This window comes from Pteropus vampyrus, unplaced genomic scaffold, assembly GCF_000151845.1.
Source record: "Pteropus vampyrus isolate Shadow unplaced genomic scaffold, Pvam_2.0 Scaffold404, whole genome shotgun sequence".
NCBI lineage: Eukaryota > Metazoa > Chordata > Mammalia > Chiroptera > Pteropodidae > Pteropus > Pteropus vampyrus.
Genome location: NW_011889185.1, coordinates 1,746,850 through 1,765,223, shown reverse-complemented (window position 1 = coordinate 1,765,223; position 18,374 = coordinate 1,746,850). Strand labels below are relative to the sequence as shown.

Below are 18,374 nucleotides of genomic sequence, written 5' to 3'. Positions count from 1 at the left end.
TGGTAGTCAATAAAACATAGAGGGATGGTGTCAATAGAAAAACCTATGAGGGAATTTCCAATGCTTTATGTTTTTTTCTGAAGTTAGAATTTAGAGCTTGACAGAACGGAAGTACTTAGCCACTTCTAACACCCTCTGTTAAAAATGAGGAAACAGGCATAGAGTGACTGTGCCTCAAAAGTATATAATCCATCAATTGTAAAGCCAGGACTGGACACCCATATTATCTTGACTCTTACTGTAGCATCAAATGTCTGAGAGTGTGACTCTGTCTCTGCTAGTTTATTTGCCTACAAGATACTTGATAGAATTGTTGCTGCCAGTTACTCCAGAAGAAATATTTTTGATGTTCTAGTTCTGCATCACCTTCTAACCAATTAAGAACAAGATGTTTTTAGTTCACTTAATAGCGTAATCATTCAGCAGAAAGGAAATTTAAGTCTATATACAGTGTTAACTTTTGTAAGTCTGAAATTATTTTTTAACTAAACTTTGAATATGAGAAATGCTTTCTATAAAATACAGTATTTTTCTCATATAAGTGAATATTTACTATATACTAGTTAAAAGGCAAGTGCTACAGAACGTAAACAAAACACATAAGGCAACTGAAGTCTGCAGAATTTCCTGATAGGTTCAACAGGTAAGTTTTTGCTCCTGTAAAGAGGATAAAGATTGGATAAATTTGATAGGGGACCTTGGGCATTTGTCTGATACAGGTACAAGGTAGGGATAACATAGTAATTAAGAAAGTCATGGGCTCTAGATCTGGAAACTTGGGATTTGAATTCTGATTGAACCACTTACTAGCTCTGGGGCTAGGGCCAAGTTATGTAACTTCTCTGTACCTCAGTTTCCTCATCTGTAAAATGGAAATAAAGACACTGCCTATCTTTCAGAGTAGTTAAAAGAATTGGTTAATAATACCAGAAAGTCTTAGAAAAATGACTGGCACATAGTATATGCTAATACCTAAAATGTTAATAATAAACTAATAATATATTTGAATATATACTTATAATACTAATACCCATTACTAATAATTTTGTTGTTCTTATTGTTGCTCCTGTTGGAAGACTATGGTAAATGTGACATGTGAATGGATATTTCTTTTATGCTTCTTTGCTAAGTACAGGACTTTTGACCTATAGAATCTTTTGACTACTTGAATGTAAATATAAATATTTTCATCAGAATTAAACCAATATTAATGAATTTTTTGTTGAGAAAATATTTCTCAGCCCAGATGGTTCCACTAAGCCAATTTAATTTCTTGATTATGTTTCCATGCTATACAGTTAAAACTTTTGTATTTTTTGTTTTCATATTTATTTTCCTGAAAGAATTTTTATTGGGATTAATTGTTTTCTGTGTAAATCCTAAAACCAGGCTTTAAAATTTTTTATTTATTATGGCTCTATGGTTCTACCATTGTAAGTTTTCTTTTGTACTGAAACTGTAATCATTCTACACTAATCTTTATCATTCTACACTAATATATTAACCAATATAGTTTTTTAAAAGGAAGCACTATTATGCCAACCTGATTATTATGCTTCATTTGGCATGCATTCTTGATTCCTTGGCATTCCTCTCCACCAGCGTCCCCCCTAACTCGATATTGTCGTTAACACTACTTCAAAAACATTTTAATAACTCAGGAGTCAAAGGGCATGAGTAGAGGCAGATTGTGGCTCTTTAAATGGCTAGGATTGAAGGTGTCAACATAGTTAAATTTCTGATGACAAGGAAAATAGCATGGCTGAGGCTGGGAGTAAATCAAGATGTTCTGTATAAGGAGGAAGAAGGAAGAAGGCTAAAATGGTTTTGCAAATGCTCTATAGAAGCTGAATCCTGAAGAGAGGAAACTCCAACAGAATAAGGATATAATGTTTTGTTAGGCCGTAAAGAAGACTCACTGAAAAACCAAAAAGGAGTAGTATGATGATTTTCAAATATGCATTGTTTCTGATCAGTTCTACTCTAGGCAAAGATTAAGTACAGAATTTCATTTTTCAAAGAACATGTTACTGAAACTATTCTCTTGCTTAGCAGTGACTTCCTGGTTTAGTGTAAAAATCTCTCCCGAGATTTTAGATAAAGCAATAAAAACAGATTTGCTTTAGCATTATGCACTGTGGATGATAGTTTATTTAATGTTTTATTAAGATCGGAAACCACTACGGCCATGCTACCTGAACAAGCCCAATCCCATCTGATCTCGGAAGCTAAGCAGGGCCTGGTTAGTATTTGGATGGAAGACCACCTGGGAAGACCAGGTGCTGTAGGCATAAAAAATAAAAAGAAATAAGGGATTGTAAACTGACAAGGTTCTTGCAATCTGTGAGGTCAACCAAGGTTTGCCTCGCCTAAAACATAAAAAAACCCACAAAGATTGGAAACCAGTAGGCATTGTATATTTGAATCAAGTACTAATCTAAAACAATAAGCATCTGTTAGCATTCCTGCTTGTCTCTGTTCTCTGAAAAGCAACATTATGGCAAGGTTGAGAATGTCTTGAGCAATAGTTGAAGTAGTAGCCTTTGCTAGTTCCACTGATCATCACAACCATCTTTATTTTCTGATCACTGTAATACATTTTACCCACTAGAGTTAAGGTTTCAACTGAGTGATCTCTTTCAAAAAGAATTATTAATCTTGATCAATAGTATATTAACTATAGTACATTTTTAGCCTAATGTGATTTTCTTAGCTGGTATTGAGATCCATTTTATGTGTTCAAGAAATGAAAGCAGCAGATGTGTATAGTACTTTGGATTGTTTGCATTACGTATTAGCTAAGTATTTGTAGTAAATCAGAAGTATAAAACAAGCTCAAAAATCCAGTCTGTTTTATGGAAGTAACAAAAAACAATCTCATTAAGAACAGTAACTGCATTTGTGTACTATGGAAGTACCAGAATTTTTCTACAAATGGAAGGGTAATTGCTTTTTTGATGTGTTCTCCAGAAAGAATTGTAGACCATAATTTTTTCAACCGATAAATTCTTTTTTGTTCAGTGCTTTCAGTGTTATTTACTAATAATGTTACAACCAAAATAAAAATAGGACTGTGCATGGAACTCATTTCTTCTCCTCTATTATAGCTGGCTCTGTCAAAGATGTTTGAAGAAACCCTAATTGCCTGCAGCCCTACAATGACTTGCACACCAGATGTACTATTTTAAAGTCTTGGTTCTTGGTATGCATTTTTCACCTTTTACTTCAGTACAAGCTTTTTGTTGGGAGCAATTAATGTTAAGCAGTACAAATGTCTTTCTAGGCAACATAATTGGATTCTCACTTTTTCCCAATGAAGAAAGCAAGGTCAACATCAACTTCGCATTTTCTTCTAAGGCTATTCCTTGAGTGAGCTCAGAGTTGGGTCAAGGTCAAAAATATTTATTTCTTCTTTTTGCTAAAATTTAGTACCAGAACAACTAAATAATTTGGATAAAGAATTCTGAAATTTTATAATTTGGTTAGTGTTCAAATGGCATCATTTCAATCCTTTTGTTTGTCATCGCCTCTGACAATAGCATTTTTCTGTAAGCTTTTCATTTATTTTAATCTTCAACTATGAAGTATTTGATCATATGAGGACATGGGAGGAAATAGTGAGTGAACCCATGACCTCAGCTAATGTGTTAGATATCTTATACAGGATTAGTTCTAGATGGGTCCCATGGAGTAGATTTGAACTTTATCAGCTGTTGAGTAACATTTGTCCTTGTCAACAAATCTGCCCCCTCCCTGAGTCCCGTGGATTCTGATCTCCACTCTTGTTTGCCTGTAAATGTCCATCTCTTGGCAGTGGGGAAGTAACTGGCTAACAGAGTCCTCTATGAGCTGCTTCTAGAGCAGCTGCCACTAAGGGCTTTCTTTCTGGAGTCTCTCTTTAAGGGACATCCTTTAAGATTGCTTGTGTTGTTGGTGATTAGTGGTAGCCAGCACAGAGGAAGAGAGGGTCACTGGCCAGCGCTGAGTGAGGAGAGGGGATCTGGAATGCCTCGTTTCAGCCCAGAACCAGCCTGGAAAGGATTAGCAAAAACTTCTTCCACTTATTAAGTTCACTTTAGTAATGATTGTACTTCAGCAGCCAGGTCTTAGCTGCTAGGGGAATTGGGATCTACTGATTTTAATGTTATTGTGTTCTGGCTCGATTATCATAGCCCTAAGAAAGGGTACCAACAAAGGACAACATAACTCAGCCAATAATTCTTAGTTGTTTTCTTCACAAAACTTAACTGTTTTCATTTTACAGTTCGTAGAGAAGGAAGTATCATTGGGTTGTGAGATGGTTATGGCTCATTTACTTTGTACTACATAGGATAAAAGTGGTCGACAGAAAAAATAGTCCAGAATCAGTCACATTTTGTTAGGTCTTTCGCCCAAGGAGTAGTTACTTGTGGAGATTTTGACTTATTTAATTGGGAAATTATAATATTTCTCCACTCTATGACATGCCTTCAAAAACAATGAATCTTTATAAGAATTGCCAGAGTAGTATGACTGAAGAAAATTAAAGACCCTTATGGTGTTAATTTCATCCAAATATGTAAATACAGTTTGTGTGGCAAGTAGAAAATTTTAGCTGTTTCCTATTTTTACTTTTACATGAATATTGATTCAAGTAAGTCACTTATTAAAATAAGTCACTTATTAAAGTCTAATAACTAAGAAATACAGTACATGTGGACTGAACAGAACAACTTCCTTCCAAAGACTACAATTTGAAAAGGGAGGGGAAAAAATAACTTTATCAGAGAAACCTGACAAAAACTATGTCAACCACATAACCAAGGTCGTCAACAACAGTGATAAGTCATGTTGACAGTATATACCTTTGATATGATGTGATAAAGTGACACTTTACCTGTGTGGTCTTCTTCCCCAAAACACATAACTCCAGTCTGATCATGGGAAAAACATCAGAGAAATTCCATTCAAGAAAATTCTGCAAATCACTTGAACAGTACTCCTCAAAACTGCCAAGGTCATCAAAAACAAGTTAAGTTTGAGAAAATGTCACAGCCAAGAGGAGCCTAAGAAGATCTGACTAAATGCTATGTGTGATCCTGGAACAGAAAAAAGAACATTTAGATTAAAAACTAAGGAAATCTGAATAAAGAATGGACTTTAGTTAATGCTGATGTATCAGTATTGATTCACTAATTGTAACAAATGTACTATTCCAATGGAAGATGTTAATGATAGGGGAACTGCAGACAGGGGATAGGGGAACTCTATGTATTATCTTTGTAATTTTTTTGAAAATCTAAAACTATTGTAAAAAAGTAAAGTTTTATTTTAAAAGATCAGTATCATAAAAGGGGTTCCGACTTACTATTTAGAATGATCTCTTGGTGATGAGGTGAATAAAATATTTAAGAAAAGCCAGAGGAGCATAGGTAGCGATGTTCCTTGAGATCTAGACTCTGATAATCTTGGTAATGCAGTATCACTTTTTCGACAAGTACAATTCCTTATTCTAAGAAGAATTGACATGCCGAATTTACCTGTAATAGAATTGAAGAGATAAGAAACATAATAATTTAACATAATCTGAAACCTAAACATGTTATATGATTGAGATCAACACTTGGGAACATCTTAAGTGAGGGGTAGGCAACCTATTTCTGTAAAGTGCCATAGAGTAAATATTTTAGTCTTTTCAAGGCCATACAGTTTCTGTCACAACCACTCAGCTCTGCTGTTGTAGCAAAAAAGCAGATACTATGTAAACAAATGCATGTGGCTATATTTCAATAAAACTGTATTTACTGAAACAAGTGGCAGCCTGAATTTGGCTTGTGCCCTGTAGTTAGCTGAGTCCTGATCTAAATGATATCGTTGCCAGGTCTTTTAGGTACACCATAATTTCTTTTTTAAGAATTCATAAAGGAATGCAGTCTGAGCAAGACAGAATAATATTGCTTTCAAAGAGAGTAGAAGTGGCAGCAATATGTAGAGATAGATGTATGTGGGTCATTGTGCCTTTGGAAGCTCCAAGGAATGTATATGTATCTGAATTCAGGGCAATTCATTAACCACACTCTTTTTAGGTTCAGTCCGATTATGGTCTTTTTGTTCATTTAGTCTTTACTATCATACGGTATTTAAAATCCTTTAGGGAAACCCTATACCACTTATCTTTCAGTCCAAATTTCTAATCAGGGCTTAAGGTAGTATTTCCTAAAGTGTGGGACAGGTATTTTGGTAAGCTGTATTTTAGGTGGTAGGTACCTAGCAAATCTTAAGTAAACAATAATAAACAAAGAATTCTCTATAGTCTTCTTTCAGTCTTTCTGATTACTCTAATAACTTTGAGAAAGTATGTTTGGTTTTAATGTAACATTAATAACCAGCATAGCCTCTTATTTTTCCTAAGCGAGAGAGTCCTGAAGTTCACAGCATTTAGAAGGAAGGTGACAGTACCTTCCTAGAATTTTATAGCACTATTGTTTTAGTTCTACTTATTTTTAAGGTCACCATCTATTTATGGTAAAGTGATACTGTTTTCCATACTGTTAATGGAAGTGGTATAATTTTTTTAAATAAATTTAAGTAAAGAGGGCTAATTTAAATGAGATTGCCTAAAGAAAGAGATTTGAATCAAGAGAGAGAGAGTTGCTGCAAGAGAGATTCTCCATTGCTAGCTTAAAAAAGGAAGGGGCTGCCTGGCAAGGAATGCAGGTGGTCTCTAGGAGCTCTGAGCCTGGCTAATGGCCAGCAAAGAAATGGACCTTTAGTCCTACAGCCATAGGAACTGAAGTCTGCCAACAACCTGGATTATCTCGGAAGTGGATTCTTCCCCAGAGCCTCTAGATAAGAGCTTCTCACACCTTGATATCAGCCTGTGAGACCCTAAGCAGAGAATTTAGCTAAACTAAATGGACTCCTGACCTACAGAAACTGATAATCATGAATGGCTGTTGTTTTAGACTGCTAAATATGTGATAATTTGTTATGCAACAATAACCTAATACAGCCTGTAGGCGTCATTCTTATTTTTCTTCTAACAATTAGAGAGCATGCCCCCTCTTCCAATATCATTTCTTCTCCCAAAACAAAAAGACTTCGTTCAGGTCTGATTGAGGGTTTTCAGGGTACTCCTGGTATGGTGACAGGGAGATCTCTTTTCTCTGAGTGTAGCATGGCTGACTTGACAGAATTTGGTATTGCATAAGAATTTGTAAAAACCATCATGCCTGGAGAAGTTAATTCGACTTTCCTGTTTCCTAGACTTTAAATTTTTGTTGTTTGGGAAAAATCAGCCAGCATACAATACAAGAAGTAGAATCAAAACATTTTAACTTAGGGAATGGGAATGAGACAGGAAAACACAGAGCATTACCTACAGACTAAGAAAAACTAAAATTTCTTGGACATGCTCAGGATGACAAGAAGAAAGAAAAGAAACATTATATGCCAAAGCAAGGCAAGAGTAGGTCCAAAAAGGTGACAGGAAACATACCTGTTGAAAGTGACTACACTGACTTCCCACTCTAGCCTGTAAACCCAGTTCTCTGAGCATTATTATTTAGCTGGTTCTTGATCATAAAATCTCAGTCAGTCAGTCAAAGGCTTATTAAGTGTCTTTAATGTATCTAATGGCACCTACTGATCATTTGCTGAGTTTTTACCTTCTAAATCCACTTTTCCTTATTCTTGGCAATAATGGTTGGCACAAGGTACAGCATGGATAGTGGAAAGCCCACAGACCTTAACAGCCAGGCAGGTTTTACGTTAAAATCCTAGCTCTGCAATATATTAACTGTAGGCAACTGAATAAGATTTTAAAGTTAATGCTCTTATCTGTAAAATGGGAATAATAGTGTCTTTCTTCTAGAGCTATTAAGAAAATTGCATGAGACCTTTGTGAAGCACCTAGTAGAATGCTTGGCAAGCAATAGGTATAAATAGTAATGCTGCTGTTCTTGTGATCATCAGGGCAAATCCAGGATGAAATAACTCAGAAGCCCTCAAGGGAATGGAGGGGTAACAAGTGTGGGAGGAATATAATACATTGAAAATAATGGTCCCCACAATGGTAGCCCCAGAGCTGTGGCTGGAGGTATGTGCCTTTAGGTCAACTATAGAGAGAGAAGGAGTCTTTGCTTGGAGGCCTACCCTGACTACCCTATTAATACTAAAACCTGTCCCAAACACACCTGAGTATTTCCAATTCCTTGACATCCTTTTTTGCTGTAGACTCATCCCCTTTCAATACACTTTTTTTTTTTTTATGCCTACAGCACGTGGTCTTCCTAGGTGGTCTCCCATCTAAGTACTAACCAGGCCCGACCCTGCCTAGCTTCTGAGATCAGACGAGATCAGGCATGTTCAGGATGGCATGGCCGTAGACTCAATACATTATTAATTTGCTTACTGATTTGTGTTTATTTTTTCATACTCCCAGCATATAGCAGTAATATATTTGAGTTTAAATTTCTTATGTTGTACTTTGCTTGTCCTACCTTTTCTATTTTATTTTTTATTTTCTCTCTTATGTGATTGTTTTTTATCACTCCATTCCCTCCCCCAGTTACTTTGGACTTTGGAAACTGTTTCAGTTCTTTAGTGGTTACAATTAAAATAACATCATGTTATTATGTACTTACAAAGTGTCATATTAAGTCTCATTACTCTTAATCTCAGCCAGTGTAAAGATCTTAGGACATTTTAATTTTATCTCTTCTTGGTTTATATGTTAATATTTATCATACATTTTAATTCTCTCTATATTTGTAAACCCACAAGACATCATTATTGTTGTTTTTACACATTCAGTATTTATATAGATTTACCCCCATATTTATGTCTTACTTTTGTCTCCACTCTTTGCTGCATCTCTGATGTTTTATCTGGGGTAGTTTTCTTCCTGCCTGAAGTATCCTTTAGAAATTTGTTTAGTTTGGGCCTGATATGACTCAGACTTTCAGTTTGTATTTGTCTTTAGTTTGCTTTTTTTTAAAAAAATTATTAAATTAGTTTCAAGTATACAGTACATTGGTTAGACATCTATATAGTTCATAAAACAATTCCCCCAATTGCTCCCTCCCTCCCCTGGCCCTCCACCTAGCCTTCATATTAATGCTAATTGCATTCCCTCTGCCGTGCTCCCCATCCCCATGACCAACTATCAACTACTAATTTGTACTTCTTTAACCCTTCACCCCATTCTCCCAGCCCCGCACCCTCCCCCCTCCATCACCAGATTGTCCACTATATTTGTGAGTCTGTTGTTAATTAGTTTGTTCTTTTGTTCCTTAGATTCCACATATAAGTGAAATCATATGGTATTTATCTTTCTCCGTCTGACTTATTTCACTCAGCATAATAACCTCTAGGTCCATCCATGTCGTTGCAAATGGTAGGATTTCATTTTTTTAATGGTTCAGTAATATTCTATTGTATGTATGAACCATAATTTCTTTATCCAGTCATCTGTTGATGGGCATTTAGGTTGCTTCCATATCTTGACTATTGTAAATTGTGCTGCCATGAATATTGGAGTGCATAGATCTTTATGAATTATTGTTTTGGTTTTCTTTGGATAAATACCCAGAAGTGCAACAAAACAAAAGAATTTATTTTCGAAGAAGTATTCAAAAAATTAATTAGCATGTTATATGATTTTTACAACTTTTGTTCATCTTTCAGTAATTGACATTGACAAATTAAAATTTGTATTACTATTAGATATGTAAATCTCTTCTAAGAAATTAAAGAGCTATGAAAGCTATTCAAGAGCTATAAGTTTAGAATAACTGAAATATAATGTAAGTTTCTTAAAGATGAAACCCATGTTTCTGTATCTTAAAGTGGGTTTATCTGTCCATTTGTCCATCCAGAAAGCATTTTCTTAGTCTTCAGTAGCATAATGTCAGGCATAGTTCTACATGCTAGAGAGATACAAGAAATAGATCCTTTGTTAAAAGGAGACTTTCACAAGTGCTGAAAAGGGTGTGGGGGGAAAGGAAACTTCATACACTGCTGGTGGAATTGCAAATTGGTACAGCCACTATGGAAAACAGTAAGGTGTTTCCTCAAAAATCTAAGAATAGAATTACCATATGATCCAGTAATCCTTCTTCTGGGTATTTACCCAAAAAACTTGAAAACATCTATCCAAAAAGATATATGCACCCTGATGTTCATAGTAGCATTATTCACAGTGGCCAGCACATGGAAACAACCGAAGTGTCCTACGATAGATGATTGGATAAAGAAGCTGTGGTACATATATACAATGGAATATTACTCAGCCATAAGAAAGGGTTAAATACTGCCATTTGCAACAACATGGATGGATCTTGAGATAATCATCCTAAGCAAAATAAGTCAGATAGAAAAAGTTGAAAACCACATGATATCACTCAGGGACATGGACAGTGGATTAGTGGTTACCAGAGGGAAGTGGAGAGGGGGAGGTATATAAGGGTAAAAGGGGTCAAATATTTGATGATGGCAGGAAATCTAACTCTGGATGGTGAACACACAATGCAATATGTATACGACTTACTATTGAATGATACACTTGAAACTTATTTGAGATTTTTAATCAATGTCACCCCAACGATTTTTAATTTAAAAAATTGACTTTCAGTTATGCATAACCTTATTTTCGTAGATTACTATAATTCCTAACTTTCCTCACTTTCTGTAATATGTAAGGCCAAATAATGAGACCATTATTTAAAACACCATTTCCCAAATAATGTGCCATGACTGAAATATGCTAAATAGACTCTGATATCTTAGATCTCCTTTTAGACTTAGGAAGGCTGTCAGAGTGAGTGAGTGTATGTGTTTGTGTGCATGTGCATGTGTGCATACATGCATCTGGGACAACAGAAAGGCACCCCTATTCTAGTATATTTTGGCTAGTTCGGTATTCTTCAAACCCCAAAAGGTTGAGAAACATCAGCTACCTGTTTGAGACCCTAAAATTCTGAGCCAGGATTCATGGATATATTATGGATCTAATGAGTTTAATGACTACTCTTTTTAACTGAATACATTGGACATTAAAGAACTGTAGCTTGTCCCCTAATTTTGAATAGAAAAGACTCCTAATGCTAAGTAGAATGAAAGAGGTTGAAAATGCACCAGCTTTCACTTCTAAGACAAGGTGGTGTAGACTCACTTTTCCCTGCCCCTCCCCTATAAATACAACTAAATGCCCTGGAAGTTATTCAACTGAAAGCAATAAAAGGACTCTGAAAATGGAAAGAAGGCTAGGAACCTCAGCACTTGAGTAATGACAATATGGTGAGTTTACTGGGTGAACAAAAGCCTGAGACCTAGTCAGGCTCTACTACCTGGAGCCCGGTAGGCAGTCCGATCTGCCCACAGCCCCAGCAGAAGCAGCGAAGTCCCTGGGCATCCCAGGCCCTGCTACACAACCAGGGCCCTGGTGCATGGTTTGATCTGCCAGCAGCAGCAAAGTCCTGACTATTTCGGCCCCCGTGCCACAACCCAGGCCCCAGTTGTCTGGTCTCCCAACAGCAGTAACAAGAGTAAAGGCCAGGCCATACCAGCCTCCACTCCACAACCAGCCCCAATGGGCGATCTGATCTGTAGGCAGTGGTGGTGATGTGAACGGCAGCAGCACCATCAGCAATGTATCTCCCTGTGCTCCACACCATGGTAGAAGGAGACGTGGGCCCTGTAGCTACTGACCTCCTCTCTCTGAAAGTTGCCCAGGGATAGCAAGTGTCCCCAGGAAGCACCTTTCATCCCTACAGATAGCATCTGCAGGGATTAACTAGGAGCCTCCAGCAACACCAGAAGAATGAAGCAGACCAACAAAATAGCATTGTAAGTACATTTGTGATACACACACACACATCACATTTGTGTGTGTTCCTTATTGTTTAAAAGGAAGTCCTTACATGAGCACTGAAAGTTTAATCCATCCTTGGGAAACAGGTTAAAAGTGAGCATTACTAACTTGCATACTCTGTAACATATAAGGACTTTGGTTTCTTACCTAATATAAAAAATTCTCCAACTGTTTGAATATTCAATTTTACTATCTGGCCTAAACAGTTATATCCATTTATTTTATACTCTTATTTTCTCATTTTTTTCCACTAAACTAATTATTTTCCAGATCATCTTCTTTACGTCTTTAGACCTAGAAACTGATTACTATAATTATGATTCAAAACGAATTTTCTGCTGCCCTGCACTGAGCTGGGTAATTGGGTGTAAATATTTATTTCCTTTGTATGCTTTGCCTTTTGGTTATCTGTTTTTTTTGTTTGTTTGTTAGAAGACCAAGAGTTGCATTATTGCCTGCTAAATATGCTTATATTAACAATTGTAAAAAGTAAATTACTTTGGGGAGTATTAATGAATAGACATTTAAATTGCATAGTTAAATCTTTTCCATTCTTCACTAAGCAAACAATTGAATTACCCCCATCTCTGTAAAAATTTAAACAAAATTTATATGCCATGTTTGGGGGGAGAATATTTGTTTCAGAAATAAAGTTATTTGAAATCTGAATGATTCATAACCATTACAATTTTATAATTTATTATTATAAATATTACAACGTAGATCATCTTGTTCGAGGTGTTATTCAGGGAACACTAATGATTAATAGGTGCTACATGGGTGATGGGAGTGGAGTATGGTAGAAAGAGATGCTTATTTCCTAACTGCCAAACTTGGCTGCTAATGTGCAATGTGAATATGGGGCAGAGGCGGATGAGGGGTAGGTATTTTATGGTGTTTCCCAAATTTCCTCGACAGAGAAACTTAATTCTTTATGGACTCCAGAAGATATCAATTTGGGAAACTCTGATTTAGAGTGTTAGCTAATTACATTTTCGTTTCTGTTCTACTATATAAAATTTGCATAATCCTGATGCAACTAAAGTGAATACTAGAGGAAGGGGTATGCTGGCTTTGCAATTTCTTTCACTAACATATTTAATTGGCTAATTTTATTTAATTTGGAAGTAGGTCTAATTTTTTATGGAGAGCCATAAAACATGATTCTGAATGGAAAGAGATTAACAGTACTCTATAGAAGTATCATTGAAAAAAAAATCTGTCAATGAAGACAGAAACTTTTGAGTTCAAATATTAATTCCCTGTTTCTTAGATGCAGGGTTATAATTAATGGCAGGCAACAATGCTATTATAGGATACTGTAGCATTTGGAAAGCAATCTGTTAGTGACATTAATAGAACATATTCATTTTATAAATATAATTTACAATGTAATTTCATACTGTCAGACTTCCATAATTATTAGTTTCAGATTATAAAACTAGATTATGCACACAGAATTTGACAATTGTAATAATGTTAGTACTAGTATAAATATTTAAGTTCATTAATACTAGTAGAAAAGGTCAGGAGTTTCTAAAAAGTTGTTTCTCTACTAAATACTTTCAATGGGCAAATTTCTAATATATAGTCCCACATTTAGAAAATAACAATGTGGCTGTGCAGCTCTTAATTTAAAAGTGAAAATTATACTTCTCTTGTGCCAGCCTTGAAAGGAATGGGGAGAAACCTCTTTGTTCATGTCTAAGACCCAGTTTAGCACTTGGTCTTCATGTCTGTATTTCTGCAAGATGCTATGCTCTAAGAGCCTGCCTTTAGTACTTCTTTTTTGTTTTCTGGTGGGATTAGAGGGTATGTTCATGTTTTCTGGGGCTCTGTCTTTTGTCCTTTTTGGTCTATACTCTTAAGTACTAATTCACATCAACAGCTTCAGTTACCTCCTGTTCACTCATGCTTCCTAGGGAATCCAAAAACTGAGAACTTGGGTTTTAGAGTTTAATATGTCTGGGCTCCGGTCTTGACTCCACCTTTCAATATCGTTTTGCTCTAGGTAACCGATCTTAGCCTCAGTTTCCTAATCTCTAAAATGGGGGCTAATAGTATATTAGCTATTATGATAAGTAGTGATAAATTATGATAAATAATAAGAGAATATATGTAAAGTTCTTAGCAGCACACTTGGCCTGTAAGTCTTCATCATCTACTTGTTGACCCCTTCCTATCTAATTGCACTCTATAAATCTGTAAGTCATTCTTTAAACTCACCCCCAACCACCCTGTAGCTAATCATTTATTCTTTTGTCTTGTCAATATATCTTTAAGTATCTCTCAGTTGCCTCTACTGTATTGGTTAAGATCTCTTGTTTGGACTAATGTGATAACTTTCTAACTGGCCCCCACCTACTTTTCAACCCTCCTCCACACTTCTGTCACAGTGATCTGTGGCCCCTCTTCTCCTTTTTCAGCTACTTCTCATCCTCCAATTTTTCATACCAGCAGTACTAAATAGCTTAGAGTATTTAGCATAGACCGTGTTTTTACTTGGCTCTAGGCTGTTGCACATACTACCAATTATTTCTGGAATCCTCCCCTTTCCCTTGTTGGCCTGAAGAACTCTATTTTTCCAAGCCCTCTTAGATGTCCCTATCTCATAGAGGTTTTCTCTGACCACCTTCCTATCCACAGATAATAAACTCTTAGTATTATTCTATTTCAATACTTTGTTCCTTAATATTATACTAAAATTATGTATATATACCAACAACAATCTATTAGATTGGGCATTTCCTGAGGGCAAGAGTACTTTATTAATCTCTTTCATTTGTTCTTTGTATTTTTGGTCTTTTTCCATTGGGGAAAATGAGGTAAATGAATGGGATAAAATATCAATAGAGGTTTTTTAATGTGCTTCAGTATTTGTGTAAGTTATTTATCTAGCTAAAAAGACCTAAACATGTAAAAACAAGTCATAGTTCTTACTTTGGGATGTGTTTATCTTAGAGTCCTTCATATGTTTTCTTGTTCATCTCTTTCTTCCTTATGTACTCTCCTTCCTTTTATCTGTTACAAAAATCTTTTTCTCCTCTCTTAGCAACTTTCCTTGATACATGCTCCATCATATATGAACTAACAAAGACCAAGAGTCCATATCCCACCCAGTACGTTGGCTCTAACCCCAGCCCTTCAAACATTTACACACAGATACAATCAATCAAATTTTCCAGAACTCTTGGATCACTAGAGACTGCTATGTATGCTCTGCAGTCCTCCCATAAAAGTAGTAAATGGTAAATGTATCATATGTAGACTCAGACCAGAGGATGGTGTGCTACATAAAATCTAAAGCGAGGTCTACTAAACTTTTCATTAAACTATCAAGGTTTGACAGAGGTATTAATTATGCTAATACAAGTACTAAGTTAGTAAATGCTAGTCTTAAAACTATGAAGTACTCAGCTTTGACAGTTGAGCCAGGTTTGTTCTTGTTAGCTTATTAGAGATCCATGCCAACTTTTTCAAATAAGCCTCCCCTTTCTGTTTTCAAGGAATGATCTATATTGTCCTGAGCTTAATTTCTTTGTCAGGTCTTTAATTGTTAACATTTAGGCAACAGTTCCTGAGACTTCGATGTTAATTTTTTACTTCATCTGTATTTCTTTATCAGTAGTTATGATTAGGCAAACTCTTTTCCTTTGATTTAGTTATGGTACCTAAATAAAGTACCCAGCTTGGTGTATGCGTGTAGGTGTGTGTGTGTTAGAGATACAGGTGGATACCAGAAGTATTAAAGAGAAAAAAATTGTCAGAACAACAGCTCTGTCTTCCTATCACTACCACAAAGCAACAGGAAGACAAGGAAAGGGTTTACTGATAGAGTGACGTGCCTAAGCTCTCCTTTAGTGGCAATGGCTAAACTAACAGTGTTGATGAAATAAGAGGAAAAGACCATCATTATCTTTATTAGATACCATTTTTATATACATTTATGTGTCTATAGAGTATCATTTTCAAGATTTTATTCTTACACTGCTAATGTCATTATTACCATTATATTTTTGCCGTGTTTCATTTTTACCTACTCACTATTTCCCTCAATCCTAACAGCAGAACAGTACAGAGGATAGTAGGAAGATATACAGGTTTAGTAAATGGATGTAAAAATATCTAGAAGTACCATGATTTCTCAAAATTTTATATATTTATATAGAAATGTGTGATATGGTAAATTTATCAGTGACTCATTCATTCCTAGTTTGTTTTGATGCATCATTCACCAAATATTTAAATTAGTTTATATTCTAATGTAAATACATATAACATAATATTACATGTTATAAATATATATTGCATAGTATAAATGCACATGTACATATATATGTGGGAGGGTGGGTACACACACACAGTTGATGCTTATTATTTGCAGTAGTTATGTTCTGTAAAGTTGCTGCAAACACTGAATGAGTGAATACTGAACCATTGCCCCTAGGGGAAATACAGGGGTTAGGTTCCTGTGAGCCTCTGATTTTCTTCAACCAATCAATATAAAACCTGCTTTATGTGCATTTCTGTTTAAAGACACCATATTTAAACATATCATTGATTTGTTAACACAAATCATGGCCAGCGGCCCTGTGATTCACATCTGAATGAAGCTTATCTAACACATGTATGTTCTCTGTAAGGCACATCATACCTTTTTTACAATTAGGAACACAAGACAGCACTTCAGTACTATACTCAGTACTACACTTGGGGGCCATTTTAAACAATAAAATCACCAGGAAAGAGCACAAAATACAAAAAGAATGCACTAAATAGATAACAAAAATGACACTTGTTTATATTTGTAGAGCTGAAACAAGTAGACAGTTTCAACTTAATTCAACCTTAGCTGGTGATGGGCAGGTCAGTTTACTCAAATTTTTCACTGTTATGCACACATCTGCCAATGACCATGAAAGTGCTGTGAGTATTGATTTTGGGTTACAAATAAATTTTAGTAAGTGAATTCTCAAATGCTTAATCTGCGTTAAGCATTAATAATGAGGATTGACTATATATTGACTTTGTGTATATGTATGTTTGAATTTGTTTTTCGTCTTCAATACCCCGACCCTTTTCTTTCCCTTTGTTAATTAGTTCTTCTTCTTCACAGTTTTCCTACACCTCTTGTGGTACATTGCCACAATTCATTATAAATGTAGTGAAGCTTCTAGGACTGTGATGTGGATAGGAAGTTTACCCCATTTATCAAAGGTTACCTGAGACATAATGTGTTTGTAAACCTCTTATAGGGTGAGAACTGTATTTTACAGATGTCAAATACATAGTTTACATGTACCAACTTAAAGTATTATTTTAAATTTAGTTCAGTTAGACGTAAAATTACAATTAATTCATATTGACTTTGTTATGTTTGAGATGCAAACATTGTTTTTTATTTATATTTATCAAGTCATTTAAAATAATTTATATTATACAAATATGTAAAAAATTAAGACCTCCTTTGATTAGCAAGATCTTAGGGCTATACCTCTCAGCCATTAAAAACGTTTTTAACTGGGAAATATATGTATTGGAGGAGTTTAGAAAGTGTGCGTGTGTATGTATATATAAAAAGGAATAATAATAAAATGAAAACTCATGAATCCATCATCCACATTAGAATAGAATATTACTAGTACCTTTAAAAGCCCCTGTGTGCCCCTTCCCAATCATGACCTCCCTCTACCCATAACTACTGTCCTGGCTTTTGAATTAATCATTCCTTTTTTTTTTTTTAATAGCTTTGCCATCTATGTATGTATCCCTAAAAAGTATATTGTTTAGTCTTTAAAAACTGAGTAGCAAGCACAAACTTAGCTGTGTAGGAAGAGGACAGTATTACCACTATTATATGAAAACTTTAAGGAGAAGGGAGCTAAACTGAAGCTGTTGTTCACAGTCTGGCTTCAGATATCCTGAGAACATATAGGAGCCCCTGCTGGGAAGTCAGTTGGCAAGGTCCAAAGTAAATCCCAGTACACTGGGCTCTTCACAGGCAAGATGTTGGTGCTGCAGTGCAGGGTGGCTGCTGGGCACTGAATGTCGAGCGTGAATGTGGTTAGGGCATGGGCTACTCTGCATTTCTTCCTTTTTGGCTCACCAAGACCTGTCTCCAGCTCTCAGGAATAGGCCAAAGGAGAATACTGCTGTGGAGTAAAATAAGAGTCCTCTGCAGATCCAGGATGCAGAGAAGAGCAGGAATCTCATCAGCCCGGGGTCAGCAAAAGCAAAACAGAAGAACCTGATCCTGGCTTACCTGGTCCTTCTGTTTTCAGGTTAAAAAGGTGACCAACAAGTGGCAGTAACAATCTGTAACAGCTCTCAGTCTGAACTGGTTAACCTCTGCTTGACACATAGCTGTCAGCCTAAGGTCTCCCTCCTTTATACTCCTAGGGGTTCCCTTACATGTCTTCTGTGTTGGAGCTCCTATTTGCTCTCCCTTGGCATCCTTTTTACTGGTCTACTCTCTTGTTTTGGCAGACACATGCTACAATAATTTCTTCAGAAACTATGCATT

General features: G+C 35.8%; 1 protein-coding gene and 1 pseudogene across 5 annotated transcripts in view; one reads left to right on the top strand and one right to left on the bottom strand.

The window, feature by feature from the left end:
- The window catches only part of CASK (calcium/calmodulin dependent serine protein kinase), a 412,162-nt gene that overhangs the window by 52,763 nt on the left and 341,025 nt on the right, over positions 1–18,374 (top strand). The gene's annotated exons all lie outside the window — the stretch shown is intronic.
- Positions 8,250–8,368, bottom strand: LOC111731879 (annotated as a pseudogene).